This window comes from Crocuta crocuta, unplaced genomic scaffold (assembly GCF_008692635.1).
Source record: "Crocuta crocuta isolate KB4526 unplaced genomic scaffold, BGI_CrCroc_1.0 scaffold90, whole genome shotgun sequence".
NCBI classification, from domain to species: domain Eukaryota; kingdom Metazoa; phylum Chordata; class Mammalia; order Carnivora; family Hyaenidae; genus Crocuta; species Crocuta crocuta.
Window position 1 is genome coordinate 5,811,881 of NW_027527449.1, and position 25,604 is coordinate 5,837,484.

At 39.4% G+C, this 25,604-nt stretch overlaps 1 protein-coding gene and 1 long non-coding RNA gene across 4 annotated transcripts in view; one reads left to right on the top strand and one right to left on the bottom strand.

Annotated features, from left to right (window-relative positions):
* The window catches only part of SORBS2 (sorbin and SH3 domain containing 2), a 188,027-nt gene extending 182,023 nt beyond the window's left edge, over positions 1–6,004 (bottom strand). For 2 of the 3 annotated variants that reach the window (XM_077762335.1, XM_077762327.1), the window contains exon 1: positions 5,762–6,004. The gene's annotated coding sequence lies outside the window, so the exon portion shown is untranslated. Of the gene's footprint in view, positions 1–5,645; positions 5,679–5,761 lie in introns of all 3 variants that reach the window. The other variant, XM_077762313.1, reaches the window with a different exon arrangement.
* Positions 1–25,604, top strand: part of LOC144230128 (uncharacterized) — a 102,832-nt gene that overhangs the window by 52,391 nt on the left and 24,837 nt on the right. The gene's annotated exons all lie outside the window — the stretch shown is intronic.

Consider the following 25,604-nt stretch of genomic DNA (forward strand, 5'->3'; position numbering starts at 1 on the left):
GCTAGCCTTGTAATGTGTATGAATCTCACAGATCCCAGAGCTAACTCCCTTGGAGTTTTTCCTCCTCCAACAGGTCATAAATGGCAAATTTTGCAGGGAAGACCTTTATTTCTCCTGGAAAAATAAATGGAAATAAGGGAAGAGCCAGGTGGAAAGAAAAAAGAAAGTTGAACCAAGAAACTCAGGAAGGCCTTCTGCCCAGGTCTCCTTCTCCTCCACCCTCTCCAAACTCAGTCCTAACTCTAGCCCATGGCCCTAGTGGGCTGTACCTCCTAATGGGTATAGGAGTGATTTAGGGGGTCACTGGGGTCTCCTACTGCATGATTCCCCAGGATAAAACCCAAGATGAAAGTTGTAAGAAGACCTGACCATCCCCTGACACAGTGTCTGCATTTAAACCTATAAGAAATGCCCACATCTTTTTGACAGTCCCTCTTGGATAGGTGGGAGAAGGCCTTAAGATCATTGTGGTGTTGTGGCATTTTAGTTATTAAAGGGTTATTTAAATTACTACTTATTTCAGAGAACCTTAAAATACCCAAATAACAAATAAAAATTTAGTTGGAGAATGATGACTTTCCTAGAAACAATTGTTTTATCTGCTTCAAGTAAATAATCCTCTTTGGCCTATCTGAACAGGCACCCTGTTGTGCCATCATGGTCTGATAATGATATCTACCACTGATGTCTATCATGTATACTAATTTTTTTAAAAGAAAAATAATGCAATACTATAAATATGGGCTATAATAATATACCCTTAAAGAATGGATAAGTACTACATGGACTCCATTTTCTGACAATAAAGTAAGCCCAAGAGATTTTTAAGTGACTGATTTTTGTATTCCTAAATGACTAGTCAAGTAATTCTTGAATGAAGGTCTTTTTATGATTTAAAGAAACATTTGCATATGCACAAATTTGGAGTTTATTTTTACCCCTTTTACAAATATTATTTAAATCTAAGTTAGTTAACATATACTGTAATAATGGTTTCAGGAGTAGAACCCAGTGATTCATCACTTACATACAGTGCCCAGTGCTCACCCCAACAAGTGCCCTCCTTGATGCCCATCACCCATTTAGCTCACCCTTCCACCCACCTCCCTCCAGCAACCTTTAGTTTGTTCTCTGTATCTAAGAGTTTTTCATGGCTTGCCTCTTCTCTGTTTTTATCTTATTTTTCCTTCCCTTCTCCATATGTTCATCTATTTTGTTTCTTAAATTCCACATATGAGTGAAATCATGACATTTGTCTTTCTCTGACTGACTTTGCTTAGCATAATACATTCTAGTTCCATCCACATTGCTGCAAATGACAAGATTTCATTTTTTGATGGCTGAATAATATTCCATTGTTTATATACAATATATGTATGTGTATATACATACATATCAATCACTTCTTCTTCATCCATTGATCAGTCAGTGGGTATTTGTCAGCCTAGTATTTTTACTTTTTCCCTCTTTATATTTTATTATGGAGGATAATTTCAAAATATCAGACTCTTGGTACCATTCTGTGTTTAGGGAGAACCCCCTGGTAGAACAGTCCTCAATTTCTTTTCCTCTTATTTCCTCTAGCACCTTTGTTTGTGCATCTTTCTTTCCTCTGCTCTATTGTATGAGTTTTGTCATAACAAAATCAGATATGGTACGTTATGAATAGTGAAGTCACTGTTAAAGCACATATCCTACGTCCAAGACCCCCAAGTTTGTTGTTGTCAGCTTTGCAAAGGCTTTATTTAGTACGGGATCAGATACGGTTATTTTGTACATCGCCTGCTAAAGATGCAAACTGTATCTTTGACAACAAGCCTATTTTATTAAGAATAAGATTATAAAGGGGTGCCTGGGTGGCTTAGTCGGTTAAGCGTCCGACTTTCGCTTAGGTCATGATCTCGCGGTTCGTGGGTTCGAGCCCCGCGTCGGGCTCTGTGCTGACTGTCAGCTCAGAGCCTGGAGCCTATTTCAGGGTCTGTATCTCCCTCTCTCTCTGACCCTCCCCTGCTCATGCTGTCTCTCTCTCTCTCTCCTAGAAATAAATAAAAATACTTTTTTAAAAAAGAATAAGATTATAAAGTTTTCAAAATGAATTTTGGTGGCAATTTAACTTCATAATAAGTACATAAATAATAAATAATAATAAATTAAAACAAATAAATAACTGTAAATCTCACTACATTTAGTCAAACTAAGTCTTTAGTGAGGTTACAAAGTTATTTTTAGGAGAGCTCCTCAAATGAGTTCAGAAATCCTCCAGCTAATAAAAAGACATCAAATCTTAGTTCTCTGGGTGTCTTAGCATCTGTAGTGGTCATAGTAGCATCAAGATCTTTCTGCGACTCGCTCATGCAAGTTCATCTATAATATGTAGATCTCCTAATTGGTCATATTTTTATTAGAGATTATTTACCATTTCTGAAATCCTAGTGATCAGAATGTAATCCTTGGTGTTTTTAATGAGAAAAATAATATGTCCCCTTCTCTCCAATTCAGTATTCAGCCAATACATATTTATATGATCAACAAAAGAAAGGAATGTTTTCAGATCTTGGGCTTGATTATTTTTTGTTTTAGATGTGACAGATTTGCTGAGCAGGGCTCACAAGTCCCTTCCTCCCCTCTTCCTCTCCACCCACTGCTACCCCCACTCAGTACACACACACACACACACACACACACACACACACACAGACACACACACAAACACACACACCTTCAAATCCCTGCACCATCTGACTGTTAATACACACATCAACTCTAGGTCACCCGGCTTTTCTGAAGGAAATTGACTCTGCTGAGTAGTCCTTTATTCTCAGTATACAGTACATTACAAGTAATAGTACTGAACTTTTCAATGCTTACAATGTTCCCTAGGAGTGTATCAGTTGAGCAGGCGAAAAAAAATATCTGGAAGTTTATTATTTTTCCACCAATATATTTGACACCACCTTTGGAGGGGGAACAAAAGGCATACTGTCAAGCGGATAGACCTGGACAAAATGTTACTGTTTGTTCCTCACGAGCACAGAGGTATATTTAAGCAAAGAAAGACATTCCATGACTCTCCTGGGACTTCCTTCCTTCAGCTGAATTATACCAACATGTTCACACCACTGTGGTTCAGACTGTGTTGGAATTTGAAATGCAGACTTCTATTTGCCAATGTTTAAATACCACAGCTATAAAAATTCATATTAGGATTGAACCTGGCCTTGAAATAACATAGAACAAATGAGAGTTTATTGGAGAAAATGGTGTGTACACATGAAATTACAGTAGAAGATACGAAAATAATGGATGTCCTTGTTTGCCAGATTCTATACTCACACAATAAAGCCTCAAAGTCACCAGAAGTCACCAGTTTTGGATTATGTTTCAAATCCAGGCTCACTGACATTCATGAAACCTTTGGCAAAACGTGGGCCAAGTTTCGAGCAAGGCTGGGTAGAATACTTCTTTCATGTGGAACCTGTGTGAAACTCAGTGGCTTTGGCTAGCTTTCACCTTGAGGTTCACATTCAAACAATCCAAAGTTTCAGAGTAAAATTAGGGGGTGAAGGGAAATAGAGAGGCAAACAAACACAAAACCTCGCAGTAAGAGCAAAACAGAAAAAGATGGCTTGCCGGAGAATGGAATGGCTGTCTATCATCTTCCAAACCCACTTCCTCTTGGTGCCACTGGATTCTGCAACTACAGTTGTACTGCCTTCAATACATATCTGCACTCAGCAATGCCAAATCAGGGCTTCCTAGTACTCTGGGGGAGGAAATTCTAGACGCTCAAAGGCCCTAGGAAGCAGTGAAGCACGTGCTCAAATTAACTGGGAGATTTAAAATTCGTATGCAGAAATGTGATTGTTAATAGACTCCTTAAAAAGCAGATTTGAAAGGAAATAGGTAGCAATTAAATGTCCAACTTCTGGAAATGAAAACCAGACTGACTAGCACATCTCTAGGTTTTCCTACTAAATTCGAATTCTAGAGCTTATATTGCATCTATTCGTAATCTGAAGGGACCTCCTAACCCATAGCTTCCTCCACAGCTACCCCCCTCTGGAAACTCGTCCTGCGGCCACTTGCTTCCTTCCCAGCAAGGTGCAGAGCACAGAGAGCAGACTGTGCTCGCTGTAAGGAGCCACTCTCCTTGGCTGGGACTGAAAGAGTCTCCTGACAGGATTTGGTTCATTCTACTCCCAAACCGAACACAACACACAGGGACTGTGTGCCAGGGATGGTCACACTCAGCACCTAGCAGGGGACTTTGAAAACACCGTCTGCTTGGGTTAGGGAAGCAAAGACCCACAAAGCAATGTAATAAACACATGAGTTTTCTTTAAAGTAAAGAGAACATTTAAAAGCCTATTGAATGGTGAGAAAATGCTCCACTTGGCCAATTTTAAGAAATACATTTAAAAAAATGTCTTATCCTCATTCAGCAGATGTTTCACTAGGAGAACAGACTTTTGGCTACAAAGAGTTTTTTTTTTCTTTCTGCTTGTCCCCCCTTAGTTTTCCTTTTTAAAAATTTTCTTTCTTTCCTTTTAATCTTTTTATATTTTTAAAAGTTATCCAGAAGATCACAGTGTGTTTAAAATGCATATTTTCTTTTGACATGTGGTCTGAGATACCAATAAACTGCTTTGGAGACAAGAATCTAAATTCCAAGGATTTCAGTGTCCATGTTGAAAAAGCAAGTTGAGGCCCCCAGGCACATTGTAATTTGGAGGCAACAGGGCGCTCAAGGGAGGGGTTGATAGAGTCAGGTTGTGTGCACTGTCCTTAGCAGCTTTCACACATCTGCTTGGAGGGGGCGCAGAGAGTTGTCCTCAAGTCTATGTGCTGAGAGATGAGAGACCTTCCCATAAAACAGTCTTTTCCTTTGACTTGGGGCTTCCTATACAAGTAAAACCTAAGACATTATCAGTAAGGAAAACCAAAGCCCAATAGATTATTTAAAGGAAATGGTATAAAAGCATTGGAAAAAAAAAAGACTTTTTACTGAACATAGTAAATACCCACAATCAAAGTAACTGCTGTGTTTGAAGTTAAAGTCCACAGATCAAAGTACTTTGCAAAATGTCAAGCGTTGAGCACAAGGAGGGGGAGAGGAGAGGCTCAGAAACCTTTCCAAAATACTGTACTGTCACGTTATAGAAGCCAACTAGCAAAAGACCTGCAGCTAGGTAAAGCCTTTTCAAAACTGAGCCGCCTGAACTGTGGCAGGAACATAAAAATTAAAAAAGAAAATGAAACAAATAAAAAAGCTGTTCTAATTCCACACTAGCAGTGAACAAACCAGTGGTGCAAGAACAAAATAAGATAGAGCCACCTCATTGTCCTTAAAGAGCAATTACGATATTTTCTTGTTCAGGTGGTTGCAACCTTTTCCTTTTTTTTTTTTTTTTTTCTTCCGTGCCCTTAGAAAGTTAAAAATAAGTAAACAGTCTAAACAACAAAATTATGATGTCTGGACGGCCCTCTCACTGTTGGCAGTCAGGTTAATTGGAGTTCTGATGTAGCTCAGTCACAGGCGAGTATGTATCACAGGTCAACGTGACAGAAAGCTTTGAGCAAAGTTTAAAAGTACAGCCACAGAAATGCCCAGATGCCATTGCCGTATTCCGGAACACCACATTTACCTGGAAATCGTTCGCGGCCCCCGCTTGTCTTCACTGTACATGAATTATTTCAAAGACATTAGTCCGACATGTATCATAAACCAATTAAATAATTCCAGAAGAAAAAAAAATCTTACCTACAGGCAGCTGGGCTCAACAGTTGCTCTAAACAGAGGAAGTAGGAGTCAGTGGCCTTTTACATGTAGAGATTGTTTATTTAGCCCTTTTTAAAAGGTCTTGAACTCCAGAGGTTTAAGATTAAGTCCAATCCAAGTGTCTGAAGGAAAAAAAGGAAAAAAGAAGGCAAATAAGAGAGGGAAAGAATCCCAGCTGCTGGGTGGTGCCACTGTTCTGAGAGCGTTGGAGTTATTTTCAGCATTAACAGCAGCCGGACTTGTCTGCAGAGGGATGAAAAAGCCGTGCCTGAGTCGCCACCTCCCTCCCCCTTTCCCCACGTGGTGGGGGGGGGGGCATGAACCAGGAAACCCACAACAGCTTGGTTCACCATACAAATACTCATCTAAATCGTGAGGAAAACTGCCAGCGCTACCAAAAACGACAACAACAAAAAACTTGACTGAAATCTTAAAGACACACAGCGCCTTGCTATAATCCTCCAGCTTTCAGAATGTCTTACCTGATTTATTGAAAATAAGGTGTTTATTTATGCCTTATTGAGAGGGAAGGTGTTTCTTCTCAGGACTACTCGCTTCTGTGGGTCTTAGAAAATATTTTAGATTTCTCTGAGGAACGTCTGTGGTCACCCTATCCTTCTTAAGACTGAAGACAAATGGTTTATTTCTAGCACGCACCTAAATTTCCAGTTTCATCAGCTATGCTATTTTTGAAAGCTACTGAGTTAAGCTGTTGACATTTCTTATCAGTTGGCAGAGACTGAGACCATTCAGTGACATGATGCAGACAGACACGGGTCCCTCGCTTCTGCTTCCAAAGGAGTAATTGAGATTGGGTCACCAACAATGAGCAGCAGGCTCTGAGCTTTCACTTTATTTCTAGAATTATTAATTAAGATCTAGAAGTGCTGTTCATTCATTCAGCGATTTATGTGGCCAGTACTTCCGAGGCTCCTGTGTGTCACACGTTGTGAGAATAACAAGAGTGAGCAAAATAAACAGGGTCCTTGCCTCAGAATGTTCACAGCACACAGAGGCAGCAAGAATAAAGAATACAGAGAATTTGTTACAATCTTTTACAGACTCTCTGTCACATGAGGAGACTCTTCAAATCATAGCAACTGAAGATTAGGATTTCTTTCTACCATGAAGATGAAGGAAGATGCTATGGGTGGCCATAAGACCAACTTCTGGCTTCTGTGGCTTTGCTGTGCCTTTTACAGCACCCCTAAGAAGGAAAATTTGTTACTTCCAACCCGAGGAAACACTTAAGTATTTTCTTAAAAGCCTTTATGCTATGTGTAAGAAATCCCCGAATTCCTTCAGTTCTACTCCTGTAACGTAGAGAATGCTTAGGAGAGAGAAAGTACTGCTAGGAGGAGGTGGAAGAGAAGAGTCTCAAATCCTCAGTCCAGTGTGAAAACCACGCGGACATTTCTTACAATGGATGTACTAGAGGCTCAGAACAAGTCCAACTGTTTCTTTACAATTAAAGAAAGACACTGAAACTGATGATAGAAATACTGAAGATTATATATTATCCATTAAAAGAAAGGTTACATGACTGCTTTTTCAAATATTGTGATAAAATAGTGAAATCTTTCTGCTACCCTACACTATAAAACTGCATGGATGGGGTGCCTGGGTGGGTCAGTCGGTTAAGCGTTCAATTTCAGCTCAGGCCATGGTCTTGAGGCCCGGGTCTGTGAGTTTGAGCCCCACCTCAGGCTCTGTGCTGACAGCTCAGAGCCTGGAGCCTGCTTTGGATTATTCTGTGTCTCTCTGTTTTTCTGCTCCTCCCCAGCTTGTGCTCTGTCTCTCTCTCTCAAAAATAAACAAACATTAAAAATATTAAAAAAGGACACATTTAAATTAAAAAAGAACTATAACTTATGTTTGAAATATCTAATCAAAATTTCAAAATAAAAGCAGCTTTGTTTTCAAAATACGTAGCAGAATTTTAAAAATTTCTATGGAATCATGTATTTTTCTGTTCATTTACTTTAAATGGCCACATTTTACTATGTCACAAATGCCTGCCAGTTTAAAGAGGGATACTTGATTGCCCAAAACAAGAGATGGGAATTCTGGCAAATCCTAGCCTTAGATACAAATTATTTTTAATTGTTTTTCTTTTTCCTCTGTATAGTAGTATAATGAAAAGAAAAATACATGTAAAAACTGGCTGTCTTGGGAAACTATGGAAGTTAATGAAATGAAGACCACCAAGCCAGCCATTACCTTTAAATTCCAAACTGCCTGCTTCCCACACAGACGTGGACAGAAACCCATTGCCTCGTGTTTAACTATTACTGGAATCATTTTACATTACAGTCTGCATCTAAACGGACAGGCTCTGACCCTCCCAGCTGCTTCCATTCAGGATGAGCCCTGTCTTGAGGCAGGACTCACCAAGGTCCCACTGGTCCCCAGAGATCCCAACTGGCCAAACAGCTAGGCAGTTAGCACCTTTCAACAGATTTGATGTCACAGAAGAAAGAGTGCAAGTTGGACTTGACGTATTTCTAAAAATTTGAGGATAGCATTTTTGGTCTCTTCTACTCACCCAAACACTATGACTTTCATAAGCGACAGATGTCATAGTGACTGTACTAATAATATGAACGTTAATGATTTTATTATATTTTTTTCTCTCTTTAATTTTTGTTGTCACAAAAAAAAGATTTAAAATAATTGGGGATGCTTCTATTGGGGTGGGCTTCCTATATTGGTGAAACAATACGTAGAGCTTTGGCATAACCCCTCCTATGTAGAAAATGTAGAAACAGGGTTGTGGTAGGTCTTATATAACAGTGTACATAAAATGCTTAACGGAGTAATGCCTGACACATAGCCAGCACTCAATACAAATTAATACTATTATCACTGTTCTAAGTCTAGAGCTTTGCTGTCCAGTATGGTGGCTACGTGGGCTATTGAGCACTTTATCCTGTGGCTAGTCAAAACTGAGATGTTGTATAATTATAAACTGCATGTGGAATTTTGAAGACTTAGTGTGAAAAAAGAATGTAAACTATCATATTTTTTATATTGATTATATTTTGAAATGTTAATACTTCAGACATACTAGGTTAAATAAGGTGTTTGATTAAAATGAATTTTAGCTGTTTAATTGTATCTTTTAAGATGTGACAACTAGAAAACTTTAAATTATATATGCGGCTTGCCTAGCTGCACACTGCCATCTAGGCCAGTGGTTCTCAAACTGATAGCAAGCATCAGAGTTATCTGGAAGGCTTGTCAAAGATTTAGCCAGATCCCATCCGCAGTTTCTGATTTAGTAGGTTTGGAGAGAGGTCTGAAATTCTGCATCTCTAACAAGTCTCCAAGTGATTCTTTTTTTCTAAAAAAAAAATATTTATTTGAGAGAGAGAGCATGCATGCAAGAAAGCTGGTATGTATGTTCATGCACGGGTGAGAGGCAGAGAGAGAGGGAAAGAGAGAGAAGGAAAGAGAATCCCAAGCAGTCTCTATGCTCAGCAGCTAGCCAGATGCGGGGCTCAATACCATGACCATGAGATCACAACCTGAGCCAAAATCAAGAGTTGGATGCTTAACCGACTGAGCCATCCAGGCGCCTTATCAAATGGCTCTTAACCACACTTTGAGAACCACTGGTCTTGAGCCTTGCTACTTAAAGAGTAGTCCATGGACCAATATCAAAGTCATCACTTGGGATCTTGTAGGAAATGTGAAATCTCAGGCCTCACCCATACCTACTGAACCAGCAAGTCCGTTTTAACAACAGCCCCAGATTATATGTGTGCACATGGAGATTTGAGAAAAATTAATATATCGTAGTGACTCTCATTCCCAGGTACATATGAGGCTTATCTGGAAAATTTAAAAACTTATCAGTACACTGGACCGATCTCTAGAGAGTTTGCCTTAACTAATCTGACTTAACCCCTACATATCTAAAAAGCTCCCCATGTGATTCTAACATAAAAGCAGGCGCTGAGAGTTTGGTGGGTGGTGGGGCCCTCAGGCCAGATGCAGGGGAGCAGGATCCAGAAACCTGGAACGGCAGTGAGGGGCTGATGTTTGGGGATTGTCAGATGCTGGGAGAACAAGACCTGAACAGACCGGAGCTGGTGGAAAGCACACAGTGGAGTTGGGTGGGTTGCAGCCGGGGAGGGTGAAGGGTGGGGGAAGACTGGCAGGAGGTGTTCCTGGCTTCTGCAAGTCTGACAGAAGCCCCCAGCCGTCCCAGGTGTGGAGTTGGAGGGAAGACTAGATAAAGAAGAGCATAGCCTCCGTCTCGAGGAGTTAGAACACTAGGCCAAGGGTTGTATGAGCAGAGATGTAGGCTCAAAAAACAAGACCGGGATCTAGTTAGAAGAAAACTGGTGTAAGTCATGAGTGGGACCAGCGGCCATGCTAACAGAGTTTCTTAAATTCTATAGGGACGGGATTGGCTTCAGAGGCTGGATCTGGAATAATCTTTCAGAGATGAGGAGGCAAAAGAATGGACGGAAGTGTTGAAAGTCAGTTTAGTTGTACTCCTTTCTTTGTGTGCAAAAATAGTTGAGACTGTTCTAAGTGGTGGTCAGATTAAAAACAATGCCTGCTAAGACCTCGTTGACATAGACCACACTGCCCCAGAGGATATCTGTATCTCAAAGGAGGATCTTGGTAAGTTAAGTAACTCTCTATTGTTAGAACCTGGAGGAAGATTCGTTCTGAAGTAGAGAAACCTTCTGAAACACCTTTGTTTCACCTTTAAATAACTGAACACCGTATTCGGAACCATCTCCCCTGTTTGCCAAACGACCCCTCACGTTTTAGGTGGCATCAGAGCCCTTTGTGCTCCAGAGGGCTTCAGAAAAGTAAACTCCTCGCTGGAGCAGAGAAGGTGGCCCCACAGCGATAATATTTAAAACTCCTAATTCTGAATGCAGAGACCATCTGTAGGTTCCCTTCTCGCTTTATTATTTGGTTGTTTCAGAAGACATTAAACATGTGTACTGCTTAAAACCGAGTCTGGAGCCAGAGTGTCTGGGTTTGAATACTGCTCCTGCCATTTTCCTCTGACCATAGGCCTACTACTTCACCTTCCTGTGCCTCAGTTTCCTTCTCTGTCATAGGACCTCATTGGGTTGTTGCGAGGATTAAAGGAGTGGTCTGAAAAGAATGTGGAAAAGTCTGGCACATTGTAAATGCTATTGTTGGCTTAACAATGAAATTATAGTAAAACAACTGCAGGCTTCCATGTATGGTCGAATGTAGTCACTTTTCTTAGATACCAAAATGATTTCCAGGGACTTTTATGGGTGTGATTTCTTGAATACATGTATTTTGAAGGCTTCTTTGAGAGTTGTTTAAATTTTTTCCCAAGAGAACTCAAAATTCTCAATTGATTCCTCATCACTTCCTATTATTTGTGAGGATCTCAGTAGGAAGGAAGTGAATGTAGTTTTCCCATGAATATTGTTTTCAAGGCTACAATCCTCCCCGCCCCCGAAGTCCTTTGAAAAGTAAATTGCACTCTCAGTGTTTGAAGGCTTCTCTGGCCCATGTCAGTTGAGTGGCATTGTCTGATATTCCAGGAGAACAATGCGTCGTTCTCTTAGTCAAGTATTTTAGTGCTTAGGGAGAGAGAGCAAGACTGCCTGAAACACTGGCATGAGTTGCAAAGATGTCTCCTACTACAGAGACTATAGAAATCAGATAATGCTGATTGAAGGAAAGGGTGGGCCCCAAAGTCAGGCATGTTGGGTGCAAACTGAGGGCTAGGTTAAGTGAATGAACATCTTTGACACTCATCTGCTTCAAGCACCTGAGACAAAGTGAAGCATATGCAATAAAAATGGTGAGGTGTGGTGGCGTCTTGCGCTTCGGAAGTGTCAGCCAGGTCATTCCTGAGTATGTGGTGCACTGAACAAGGAGTAAACGCACTGATGAGGAAGCTCAAGCCCAAGAGCTTGAGTGATTTTGGACCAGTCATACAAACCCTGTACACTTGTGCCCCGAAATGTAGGCACAAGGATTGGGCAGTAATCCCCATCTTAACTCTGCCATCTGTGCTTTCGCTTGGGTTTATATAAATTATACTTGGCAATCCCCATCACACTCTACACCTGCAGGCGTAGTTATTCGAAAGTTGTCATAGCATATGTCCGATTATTTCTACTACCTGGTTACCAAAGTGAAGCAAAGGTTTTTTAGGAGATGGTTTGCCATCACGTGTGCCATTATGCAATCTGGGGCTGGACTTTCCCAAATACGGTGGAAATCTTAAGGAATGGTTAAAGATTGGGGCGCCTGGGTGGCTTAGTCGGTTAAGCGTCCGACTTTCGNTGGTTAAAGATCTATTATCAAATGCAAGAGATTATATAGAAATAGCTTCTTAAAATGTGTTCAAGCTCAGTTTTCTAGTTAAAACTTTATTGGTTTTATATGTGCTGTTCGCATCCCACATATATTTAAAAAGTACCTCTGTTGTTTATATAACCATGACTTAGCTTTTCTTGATATTTCTATTCTATTGAATTGGAGGCATATGCAACAGTTGCTAAATATGGTCTAAAAGTCTTTAAGATAAGCCTTCTTAAAGCGGCCTATTTAAAGCTCTGCACGATCTTCTTACATCTCCACCCACTTCTCTTTACCTACCCTGTAGCTCCTTCGCTTCTAGCTTCTCTGGTCTTTCAATGCCTAGAATGGGCCACATTTAGGGCTGTTGCGTGCACTGCTCTCTCTCACTGGAATGCCTTCCCTGCTCATTAGTTACTGCTGTGCATCCTTCAACCAAAGTGCCCCTTCCTCAGGAAGGCTTCCCTGATCCACCCAAGGTCGTGTGTTTTTACTCCTGAACGATCAATCATATTCTTCGTTTCCTTGAGTGTCAAACTCAGTTGCATGTATTGTGTGATCCTTTAATGTATTTCTCCTCCATTAGCTTGGAAGTTCCTGTTTCCCCTTCATATTGCATTTCCTACACATATTTTACATTTGTGCCTGACACTTTAAATTAAGTGCTTAATGTGTATTTGTTGAATAAATAAGCGATTAAGTACTTCTGCAGACGGCATTAAGCAACACATGATGACAGTTTTGTTATAGATTATCAGAACTTGTGAAATACAAAATATCTTATCCTGTAAAAAGCAAAAAAACTATGTCTTCTAATTAAGCAGCTATTTCCAGCCAAGAGGATTCTCTGAAATATATTGCTTTGTGGTTATATTTTTGGTTTAAAAGCTGTCTCAAGAGGCAAATGCCACTTGTTTTTCTCTTTAGGCTCTAATATATTCTATTCTAATATAATTACATATTATTATGTATCATAATTTACATAAATCTTCTAAAATAAGTTTGAAATAAAGCAAGTTACTGCACTCATACATCATCTCTCCAGACCTTTCTCAGAACCATGTAATAATACTTCTAGTAGGGTGTATTAATCATAATCAATCAGTTGAGGTCCCTGATGAAAATGATTAAGGTTGTTGAGAGAGTTTCATATTTCCTAGATAGTTCCTAGATAGTTATACCACCTGGCTCTCTGCGAGTCATATCTGATATTGTTTATTAGTTTATTAGTAGACAGATATGAAATATCAAATCAACAACACTGTACCGTCAGGCCATCGTTATTCCTATGGCACAAAACACTTTCTCATGTCCATATTGTCCGTTAGTTATAACATACAATGAATTACTTGTCACTGACTGAGAAGCTGGGAGATTTACCCTCTGGCAAAGGGCAACGTGATGTCAACAGGAAAGGAAAGGAGAGCTTTATGTGGCTTGGGCTACATAGCAGGAGTTGGAGGCTAGAGGCTGGTATTTGCCATGTTGTCTTGGAAGAGGCTGTGAAAACCGTCTCTTCTACCATGGGCAGAGGGACGCTTGTTATAAATAGCGTTTGAAGATGAAAAATATCTTTTCTGAGTCTTCAAAGAATTAATTAACCCAAGAATCCATGGCACATTTCCATCGTTACTATGACCATAAAAGGTAATTTTACGAGGATAATCACACCCATAAGTAATACACAGAATGTCAGAAAAGTGTCCTTGAAACTCACAGAGATGACGGTTAAGTAAAGAACAGGGAGTGGTTGACCAGCCTCCAAAGGCTAGAAGGAACTACAGATTCATTATATCGAGGGTCTAAGAGAAATTACTTCCAAAATGAATGCAAGTCGGAAACGGGAAACTTCAGAAACTGGACATGCTAATATTTTTTGTGTTGTCCACCCTCTGAGCCACAACTTCCTACCTCTTTGCGCAATCTATTTGTGTGTCCCGAGTGGGTTATGGATGTTGCTCAGTATTGATCCCTCCAGTTATCAGGTGGCCGGGGGGATGTCTGGGCTGCTGGAGCTCCCAGACCCATCACCTCTGCCTGTGAGCAGCCTCATCTGTTGACCTCAGTGTGCCTGCCGTACTCTTTCTTCTATGAATGCCAGATCTAGAGGTTTGGGAGAAAATACTCTAACCAGCAAGGTCAACCTACTAAAAACAGCAACAATAGTCTTATTCACAAAAGGAAACACAAGCAATAAGATGCTATGGGAGGGGTATGTTAGAAATGTCAAGAAATGAGTAATGATATCTCAGTTTTCCAAAAAAAGAAAGGGAGTGTGGGAGAACCTAGCTAGACTGTTGGGATGGAGCTGGAACCGGACAGGGAGGGCTACCTGCCTGCAGGAGTGGATATTTTGTGTTCAGACAGAGGGTGGGGACGGACCTCTGAATCAAAGCAAGTACTTACTTTTTGCTTCTGTAGAGTGCCCCTTTTTTTTACAGCAAGTATTTTTTTAAACATCGTTTTCCATTGAAGCTTCTCTCTGATCATTCCATTTTTATAATCAAGTCACTATTTCCATACTTAATTACTGTCTAAAATAAATAAATTGTATAACGTAGCTGTGGCAGACATTGCTTTCTACCTCCTGAGAATCCATTTTTGCTTTCATCTTTACTATAGGATCCTAATAATATGCCTATTTGATAACTTACCTTCCTAGATTTTTTTTTCTTTCTTGGTTTCTTTTTTGTTGTTGTGATTGTTTTTGATTTATCTTCCCAGATTTTCTTGCAGTCTGTTCTGGCCAATAAGCTGTAGACAAGACACTTTACGTACACAGTAGCAGCAGAGAACCTCCTGAGAAGAAGGATTCTTTGTCCTTTTGCCTTTTAAATGTTTGTTTATTTTTGAGAGAGTGAGAGTGCAAGCGGGGGAGCGGGCAGAGAGAGAGGGGATACAGAGGATCTGAAGAGGGTTCTGTGCGGACAGCAGTGAGCCAGAGCCCAACACAGGGCTTGAACTCACAAACCACAAGATGATGACCTGAGCTGAAGTGGGACGCTCAACCAACTGAGCCACTCAGGAGCCTTTGCCCTTTAAGCACCAGTTGCTCCTTGTAGCTGACAGAAATGCCACTTCTATTCTGGGAGGCACATGCTAAGGGTGGGCTGACAGAACCGAACCCACCCTGGTCTTCTTGTTGTTTGAGGTAAACCAACCTCTCACTTGGTGAAATGTTCATCTTGAGATAATCTCTTACTTGGAGCTGGAAACGTACCTAACACACAGCCATTGAAGAAGTGGTTTATTATCCAGGCAGGGTGAAAGATAGTAGCAGGCTATATAGTTTCTGAAGTTTTGAAAAAACTTCTGGAATCAACAGTAAGCCCTCATAACAGTGTAGCATTCAGTTTTCAAGTCTGTTATCACTTCCAAATGGAGTGAAAAGTGCTCTGAACAAACAGAGCCTATGTGTTTAAAGCCCTAAGAGCTGCATCATTTAAATATTTTTGGTTCTAAGTATAGTAACATACTTGATGCTGTTTTCCAAAAGTAACATTGAATGATCAGTGATGTCAAGAGCAATAAGAACATAGTAATAATCTGCAGGAAATACAAAACAGGAACCCATTGTTTATCCTGTTCTCAGTGTACATGGCCACAGCATTGTTCCAAAAACTTTGAAGTAAATCTAAATTGAATGATGGAATTTGTCCTTGTTACAAAAAAGTAATGTTGAAAAGATCCTCAAGGCTAGTAATATATTGAGTTTGAATATTAAAGTATCCTTTAAGATTTCTACTTACGTTTTTTTAAAATGGTGAATGCTATCAGTCATAATTGATAGGAAGTTATGTTAGATTAGAAGGCCAATAATTTTCCAGTTTTAAATAAAACTAAAGATATGCATGCAATAAAGAAGTTATTTTAAGTGTTTTTATCTCATGGCTTCTGATTAAATACCCTAAGTCGAAGAAATGACTATAAATCATAATACATTCCGTTTTATAACAAGCAGTCATGTATAAATATTTTGTCTTTCTCTCAATATTTGCCAAGTGTAGAATAGTTGAGAACAAGGTTCTGGAGGCTGTCTGCCAACCATTGAATCTGACTTCTTTCAGATTTCTTCCAATAGTGTGGCAACTTGAATTTCCTTGTGCTCACTTCTCTCACTGTTGAAATACAAATCACAGCAGTACTGGACTCATATGAATGACCATTACGAGGATGAATGGTTTAATATATGGAAAGCCCTTAAAACAATGCCTGATACACAATAGGTACTCATAAGTGCTAGCTTTGCTGTTATCATCATTATCTCAGTGATGCATAACACAGAAAGTTAAATCATGGGCTTTGAGGATAGAGACTTTAATTTTCTGGTCCTGCCCCTTATCGGCTCCTTGGCTTGGTCATGATCTGTGTGTCTCAGTTCCCTCATCTGAAAAGTGGGAATATCATTAATTACCCTTGAGCATTATTAAGAGGAGTAAGAAGGTAATGCATGGAAACCACAACTGACACACAGTAATCATTAGTAATTTTAAAAAATCAGATAGAAAAAGATCTTCACAAACATAATTAATCTTCAGAAATACATGTACTTTGCTGATGGGGAAAATGAAAAGGGTCAGACACACCTAGATACTGAATTTAATTTCCTTATAACTTATTTCAGATAGCTCACATTCTGACTTTTATGATTTTGTTTTCAGTTTTACTTTTTATTTTTTATTTTTTTTCTGAGAGAGAGACAGCGTGAGCAGGGGAGGGTCAGAGAGAGGGAGACACAGAATCTGAAACAGGCTCCAGGCTCTGAGCCAGCTGTCAGCACAGAGCCCGACGCGGGGCTCAAACCCAAGAACTGTGAGATCCTGACCTGAGTTGAAGAAGTCAGACGCTTAGCTTAACTGACTGAGCCACCCAGGCATCCCTCAGTTTTGATTTTAAACAAGAATTCATGGAATTGTCAAACAATTGGATTAAGAAAATTTTCACCTCTGCCCGTGACTTTATCTGTGATTGACATAACAGCCTCTTTAAAGCAAAGACATTATCATCAATTTATTTGGTGAGTAGAAAAAGGTTGAAGAAGAAAGATATTGACATTAAAAAGAAGTAGTGAATTGACTTTGTAAGGCCCTGTAAGAGTCTGTCACACCCTTACAGATGGGAAAGGCACAGTTATAACCTTATCTCTGTTACAGTCACTTCTATCCATTGACTTATAATGAATGATAATTGAGGTATAAGTACCCCTCTATTATAGCAATTATTACATTGTAAAAAAACAAACAAACAAGAATGAGTCTTTGGAATCCTGCAGAGCTGACCCCCAGGCTTAGTTTCGTGACTGGCAAGGCTTGACACTTGGGGCAAGTTAATTTGCCTGAACCTTGATTTTCTTGTGTATAAAATGCAGACAATACCACCTATTTCTTTAGAACACTTTTGAGAGGATGAAATGAGTCTGTGTGTGCTGTAGAATAGGGTTTAATGTAGTTCCTATAGGTTTAATACTTTGCTGTTGCTGTTGATTGGTCTTTTCTTACTTGTAGGCTCTGGGGAACAGGATTCCCTCTGAAAACATAAGTATAGCCAGTTCCTAGAACAGTGTCTGATCACTAGAATGACCTGAGTGTGTATGTGTGTGTATCAGATGAACCAAGACAGGGATACTGAGTGGAAAACATGAAAACAACCACAGAAATGCATAGAAGGCTCCTATGTTTAAAGAGAAATAGCTGAGAGAGACAGGCATTGACAAATTGAACTGATGTTCTGGAGAGTAGATTTAGGTAAAAAGTAAACCAAGAACAACATTATCCTCACACAACATATTTGGAAGGGAAAGACAAACTGTAAAGGATAAAGGTTCTCAATGGTGATCCTTATGGTACCCGAGGGGATTATAAATAGCATCTTTAAATGGGGCTATTTCTATATATTACCCGTATTTTCTTCCTTTGTACAAAGACGGTAAAGACTTTAGGTCCATGATTTTTGTTAACTTTGTCTGATTCTTTCTTTAATTCACAGGAGTTCTTATATAAAACTCAAAATTTTTTAGTTGCTCTCTGAACCCCTCCTGCGTCATCCCACATCTTCTCTTCCTTACACTGGGTATCTCCACCCTGGTGGCTCATAGGTTTTGTGTCTTGATCTAGTGACACTAACCTTAGGTGGTCAGGCTTTATTCAGTGGTCCTACCCGAGATCTTTGCCTGTAAGATTTCTTGGACATTGCATGGTTGGGAAATGTTCAGCACCAATTTTGGCCTCCCGTGTTCTTATCTTTCATTTAACCTTAAATCATAGCTGAAGAAACATTGCAACACCCGCCTAACTATCCCCTTTATGTTTTGACATTTGGGGTGCACAGGATCACTTTATAGGAAAGCCATTACTAGGAGCAGGGTCTGAGAGGCATTTTCCAGTGGGGGTGAAAGGTCATGGACAGTGTATTCTAGGTCTGAGATAGGAGGAGAATTCCCACTGGGTCCTGTCCGTCTCTACCTTGAGCACCGAGGCTACGCTAGCACTGACTGCTACTTTCTTTTGCCTGCAAACAGCTCTGATAGAGATGTGCTATTCACACCCTTCTCACCCCTAATGAACTAAATTGGAGGGTAATGCTATCCACGATAGTAAGTATCACATTTAAGTGTCAGGGGATAGCTTTAAAGGCAACAAAAAAGAGGTTTTCAAAGAGAAAAGAAAATAGACATGAAGAGGAGAGATTCTCAATAAATTTAGTGAGAAGGGAGTCAGTGGGGGAAAGAAATTAGCAGACTATACCTTAATGAGGAAATAACTAAAATTTGGAGCTTCAAAGTTTAATAATAAGTACATTTGAATTGAGGCATTGGCCAGACTGTTGGCTAGAATAAAGTGACCCTAAAATCAACTGATTATCAAAGGAGAATAACACCACTCGTGATAAGTAGAAAATGACTCAAGATGAGATATTCTGTGAGAAATTATTCTTATTAATACAGTCAGTTTGTAAAATCTCCCAAAAAGGAGAAACTGGCAGCTGGAGTTTATTTTATAGCGTTATATTAGAATGCACTTATTTGGCGAGTTTTACAATTACACCCTGTAAAGAATCCTACCTACAAAAAAAGATAAAGAGGACTAAATTCAGGTCGTCCTGAAGTTTGCATATCCAATAGTGGGTAAGGGAAGAAGGAACTGGAAAGGTCTTTGCAAATGATGCCCATTGCTATGGGCAAACCTGAGCTATAAATTGCAGCGGCTCTACCATTCTGTAACCTGAACTCTGTTTTCATGTTGCTGATTATGATCTATCCACTTGGCCTCTTTTTAAATTTTTTTTTTTTTTTTTTTTTTTAATGTTTTATTTATTTCTAGGAGAGAGAGAGAGAGAGAGAGACAGCGTGAGCAGGGCAGGACAGCGTGAGCAGGGGAGGGTCAGAGAGAGAGGGAGACACAGACGCTGAAACAGGCTCCAGGCTCTGAGCTGGCAGTCAGCACAGAGCCCGACGCGGGGCTCGAACCCACGAACCGCGAGATCATGACCCAAGCGAAAGTCGGACGCTTAACCGACTAAGCCACCCAGGCGCCCCTCTTTTTAAAAGACTTGGTGCGCATTTGAATACACCTTTGAGACTCCAAACTGGACTTCTGCACCACATTCTATTTTGGGTGACCACAAAGGTGCTGGAAATTTCAGGTAGTAACAAACACCACAACCTATAAACTGAGGAACGTGAGATAGTGAGTACATGACTCCCGGGTTTCAGGGCACATCCAGGCTGTGGGCACCTCTTACTCTTTGAGGTGCTTGACTTACAGACCTAGACCAGGTTAGCTTGTCTTTGTTGCGATGACGTTTTTCTTCCAGTTGACATAGTATTGTTCTGTTTCACCCCTGCTCCTTGAATCCTTAAAAATCAAGGTAAAGTCCATTTTTAAAGCTTACTTTTGTGCTGCTTTGAGATGGTTATTAATCCCTGTTAATGGGAAATGGTTTTGCCTTCCTTCTATTCCTGACCATCTCCGTAGAGAACTCATTCTCACTTATTGCAGCTCATCTTACCCAGACTTGAGTTAAATAGAAAGATACTCAGAGCCTCCATGTTTCATGCAGAAATTATTGAAAATAAAGTCAAAATAATTTTGTTAAGATATAATGTATCAAATCAGTTATAAGTTGCATTTATAATTTATATAGTATATAATTATATTAACTATTATATAAGCTATATTTATAAATATAATCACATAAACTTATATAATACATTATTTTGATATCATTTATTTGCCTTCTGTTTTATTTTATTTTGTAAATTTTATTTTAGCAAGAGAGAGAAAAGCAGGGGAGGAGGGCAGAGGGACAAAGAGGAGAATCCCACACAGGCTCCATGCTCAGTGCAGAGTCGGATGTGAGGCTCGATCCCACAACACTGGGATCATAACCTGAGCCAAATTCAAGTGTCAGACAGTTAACTGACTGAGCCACCTAGGTGCCCCTATATCGTTATAATTTATCAAATAAAATCATAATTTTATTCTACAAACTTATTTTTACTTTTATTTTTAAAAAGATACATTTGCATGGTAACTTCAGAACACATCAGTTTCTTACAACACAACAATTCAAGAGAGAAGTGCCATTTACATCACCTTGATTTTTAATGCAGTATTTCATAAAACTCCTTTTAAGTACTAAAGAATTCTTTAAAATGTTCAAGGTGAGGAATGATTATGTAATTTTGGGGCTGTTTTTGCTTCTCGATCATCTTCTCACTGTCTTAGTGCATTTGGAAGTTCCAATTTTTTTTTTATCCGTAAGTTCAATAGTTTTGAACTTGAAGTTTCTTCTTACACATAGAAACACACATAAACTGGTGCACTCACTGTTTGCAAATCAAAGTGAGCAGTTCCTCCTGGGCTGTGTTTGCCATTTCTGTTTCAACAAGAAACAATGTAACTATTATTATTAAAAGGTTTACGAACAGTCCTTGCTAATTTCTGAGCTGATGAAACATGGCTCTAGTTTCACAGACTTGGAGGAGGCAGGAGATTTAGCGTCTTATTTCCCATTACTTATCTCCACGCACTGCTTCAGCGGTTATGTTAACTCTGTTCTGAGAGCAAATGGCTTTGGGGTAAGATGTAAAACACCAAAACAATGGAGTAAGTAAATCAGTCTTTTAACACATACTGATTAGTGTCCACACTCACACACAATGACATAGTTAAACTAAGACATTCCAGATTCTCACTTACATGATAATCACTGTGGCTCTACAAGTAAAATAAATGTATCTTTGTCGTTTCATCTGTTGAGTACACACTAATGGCTTCCCCCAAATGGATAAGGAAGGACTATTAACTTCAGGAATTATTTCAAGATACCTGAGTAGCTAAGTGATTCTAAAATTGGAATTATTTCTACCTCAAAAGACCCCAGAAATCATGGACTCATATTTTACTCCATTATTTGCACACCCACTTGCACTTTTCTTTATTTATTTAAAAAAAATTTTAATGTTTATTTTTGAGAGAGAAAGAAAGCGTGAGTAGGGGAGGGCGAGAGAGAGAGAGAGAGAGAGAGAGAGAGAGAGAGAGAGAGAGAGAGAGAGAGAGAGAGAGAGAGAGAGAGAGAGAGAGAGAGAGAGAGAGAGAGAGAGAGAGAAAGAGAGAGATACAGAATCTGAAACAGGCTCCAGGCTCTGAGCTTCAGCACAGAGCCCGATGCGGGGCTCCAACTCACAAACCGGGAGATCATGACCTGAGCCAAAGTCTGTTCTTACTGACAGCTATGCAGGCGCCCCACCCTCTTACACTTTCAGACCCTCAATACAAGTAAAAGAAACTGTAACATTTTAATATCAAGAATGTTAACTTCCTCATTCTCGTAATAGTCCCATGGGCTGGTAGAAAGTCTCTCTCATTTCACAGATAAATACATTAAAATCTGTCACAGTTGGCTTTATTAATTTAGGGCACAACTCAAGAACTCGACACGGCGCTCAAACCCACAAACCGTGAGATCATGACCCGAGCCGAAGTTGGACACTTAACCGACTGAGCCACCTAGGCGCCCCATACTCTGAAATCTTTTAACATTGAATTGAAAACCAGGAATATGGGGGAAAAGTAATAAAAAATATCAATGTGCTTTTAAGATATGCTACATATAATGATGATGATTAAAATGACATTTTTCAAAAACAATTTTTTAAGGTTTTTCTGAGTACTAATTTTGAAATGTATGCTAATTTTCAATACAACTTAAAAACTACCCCTGTTTTGTTCTGGAGCACCTGGGTGGCTCGGTCAGTTGAGCATCTGACTTTGGCTCAGGTCATGATCTTGCAGTTTGTGAGTTCAAGCCCAGCCTTGGGCTCACTGCTGACAGCACAGAGCCCACTTTGGATCCTTTGTCTTCCTCTCTCTACCTCTCCCTTGCTTGTGCTCTGTGTCTCAAAAATAAACAAATGTACACAAAAATACCTGTTTAAATTAGAATGAGTATAGTTTGTTATACGCCACACTGTATTTTCAGTGTTATGCATAAATTCACCACTTTCATAAGAACAAAATATGGGAAATACATTTATGAATACCATTAAGTGTTTAAGAAAGAACTTTTTCACATTTCATATGTTTTGTTTATACAGGCTTATAATTCATGAATTGGGCAATTTAGCATCATATACAAAGTATAAGTAGCCATTGAGAGTTAAAAGCTTCATGAAGGCAGGAACTTCTGTCTTGTGCTTACAGTATAGCGCCTAACTCCTAAGGAAACCTTACTTCATGCTGATAAAAATGAATGATAGGATGATGGGCGAACAAAGTTAGGCAAGGCAGGTCAGGAAATGTATGTTGACTGATGAATGCTTTGCATATGATTTTTTTTTTTTGCATATGATCTTTTGAATTGTTCTTTTTTTCTCTCTTATTTGTCTTATTTAAATGCCTTGGGGCGATCTCTCTTGTTTAGTGTTTGAAACTAATTGTGAAATGGAAGTTATCAAAAAAGTTATTGCTAACACTTGGTATCCCTCTCATACAAGATCACCTCTTAAAAATGTGAAGAAGGTGAGATTGTCTTCCCCCAAAGTGTACCCTCTCAGAGTGGCAACTTTTCTCCTTTAGATCAGAGTGCTCTAGTTAACAAAGGGAAATTGTTCAACATGTACATAGCCACAAGACTCTTAATTCTTCTCAAACTCCAATTGAACTGTATTTTGTTCCAAAGTAGAACTAATCATTCTTAATCCAGAGGTAAAACCATTGCTGTCAGTAAACAGACCCGCTGACATTGAGAACAGAGGACCAAGCTGGAGGTAATCATTTTCTTGGCGGTACATCTTCCTACTCACCTCCCAAATTAAAGTGGAGGCAAATTATAACAATTAAAGGGAATTGATAAAAAAACATTTGTATCCAGAGATTTTTGTTTATTGGGTTTTTTAATTTAAAAATGTTTAAAAAAAATTTTTTTAATGTTTTTTCTTTTCTTTTTTTTTTTTTAAATTTCTGAGAGAGAGTGACAGCGTGAGCAGGGGAGGGTCAGAGAGAGAGGGAGACAGAATCTGAAACAGGCTCCAGGCTCTGAGCTAGCTGTCAGCACAGAGCCTGACACAGGGCCCCAACCCACGAACCGAGAGATCATGACCTGAGCCAAAGTCAGACGCTTATCTGACTGAGCCACCCAGGCACCCCTATTAAAAAATGTTTTTAAATGTTAATTTATTTTTGAGATAGAGACAGAGTGAGAGTGGGGGATGGGCAGAGAGAGAGGGAGATACAGAATCTGAAGCGGGCTCCAGGCTCTGAGCTATCAGCCCAGAGCTGGACCTGAGGCTCGGACCCACAAACTGCAAGATCATGACCTGAGCTGAAGTCGAATGCTTAACCAACTGAGCCACTGAGGCACCCCGGTTTGTTTTGTTTTTAATTTCTATTGTTCAGCATTGTAATATCATAATTAGATGTCTAAACACAATTGGCCACACAAGTTCCTTTGTTCCTCATCTATATGTACCTTATTACTCTGAAATTTTCATAACTTTCAGTAGATCTAGAAAGTTTGGGCAATCAAAATAAAGAAAAACCATCCACAAACTTATCACAAAAAAATAATCATTATCGATCTTCTAGATTTTTTTTTCCGTCCTGCCTCTTTATTGTTGTGCTATTTCTGGTCTTCATGAATAATGAAACTTGGTGTATTCTTGCAAATGAATGTTTTCATAAAGCCCAAAACAAAAATATACAGAGGACAATAAAATGGAAGTTATAACATTTTCTTTTGGCTCATCTGTATTTCCCACAAATAGGCAGTCTAGAAAAAGAAAGTACAGGGTTTGGAATCTGGCTGACCCACGTTTGAAACCTACTTCATATGTGACCCTGTGCAAGTTGTTTAACTTCTTAGAGCCTGTTTCCTCTTCCGTAAAATGAGAATAATACCCTCATCAGAGTGTTTCTGTGAATAGTCAATGAAAGGTATTTAAAGAATTTGGCAAGCTGCCTGACACAGTATGCATTCAATGAATGGTGGCCATTATTATTATTTATAAGAATACTTAGTTATTTTACATTCCTAACTAACTTTGTAGATCAGAAAGCTCAACACCATGTGACATGAAGATTAATTTTAGATCAGTCTAAGAGAAACATAATTAAGCAGGTAAATCTATTGGAAAAAGACCATATAATGCATTATTATGCAAGTACTTGAGAATTGTAGGACTAATTAAAATTCTCCTCTGTTAGTCCAGTTAATGGCAGGATGGCTATTCTTTGAAATTAAAATCTTTAAAAATAGTGATCTCTCCCATTTTATCCTAACATCATGTTTGCAGTTGACACTTTGCAAAATTTATGACTTTGGTATGATACAATATAGTCAAAACCAGAAGACAGAGAAGTCTGTTACTTTTCTGTTAGAAGTTTCTTGCAGTTTTAAGGTGAACTTCAAGTTTAAGAACTATGTGATCATTGCAAGTCTGGTGGGTTTTATAGTAAGAAGTTTTAAATTTAATTATTTACCTATTGTGGTAATTGATTTTTATTTATTTTGTGTATTTTTCCTCCTCTGGGCCCCATTAAGCTCCATTATGTCAAGACCTCGGGAAGATCTGCATTTCTCTTTCATCCCAGGAATTTTTTTTTAAGTTTATTTATTTATTTTAAGAGAGAGAGCATGAGCAAGGGAGGGGGAGGGGAGGAGAGAGAGAGAGAGAGAGCGCGAGATCCCAAGCAGGCTCCACATGGCCAGTGCAGAGCTTGATGTGGGGCTCAAACTCAGGAACAGTGAGATCACGACCTGAGCCAAAATCAAGAGTCAAACGCTTTACCGACTGAGCCACCTAGGCGCCCCTCATCCCAGGAAATTTTTAATTTTTAATTAATTTATCTTTTAAATGGTTATTTCTTTATTTTGAGAGAGAGGGAGGGAGGTATGGAGGGACAGAGTGTTAGATAGAGTCCCAAGCAGGCTGTGCATTGTGAGCATAGAGCCAGATGTGGGGCTAGGACTCATGAACTGTGATGTGAGATCATGACCTGAGCCCAAACCG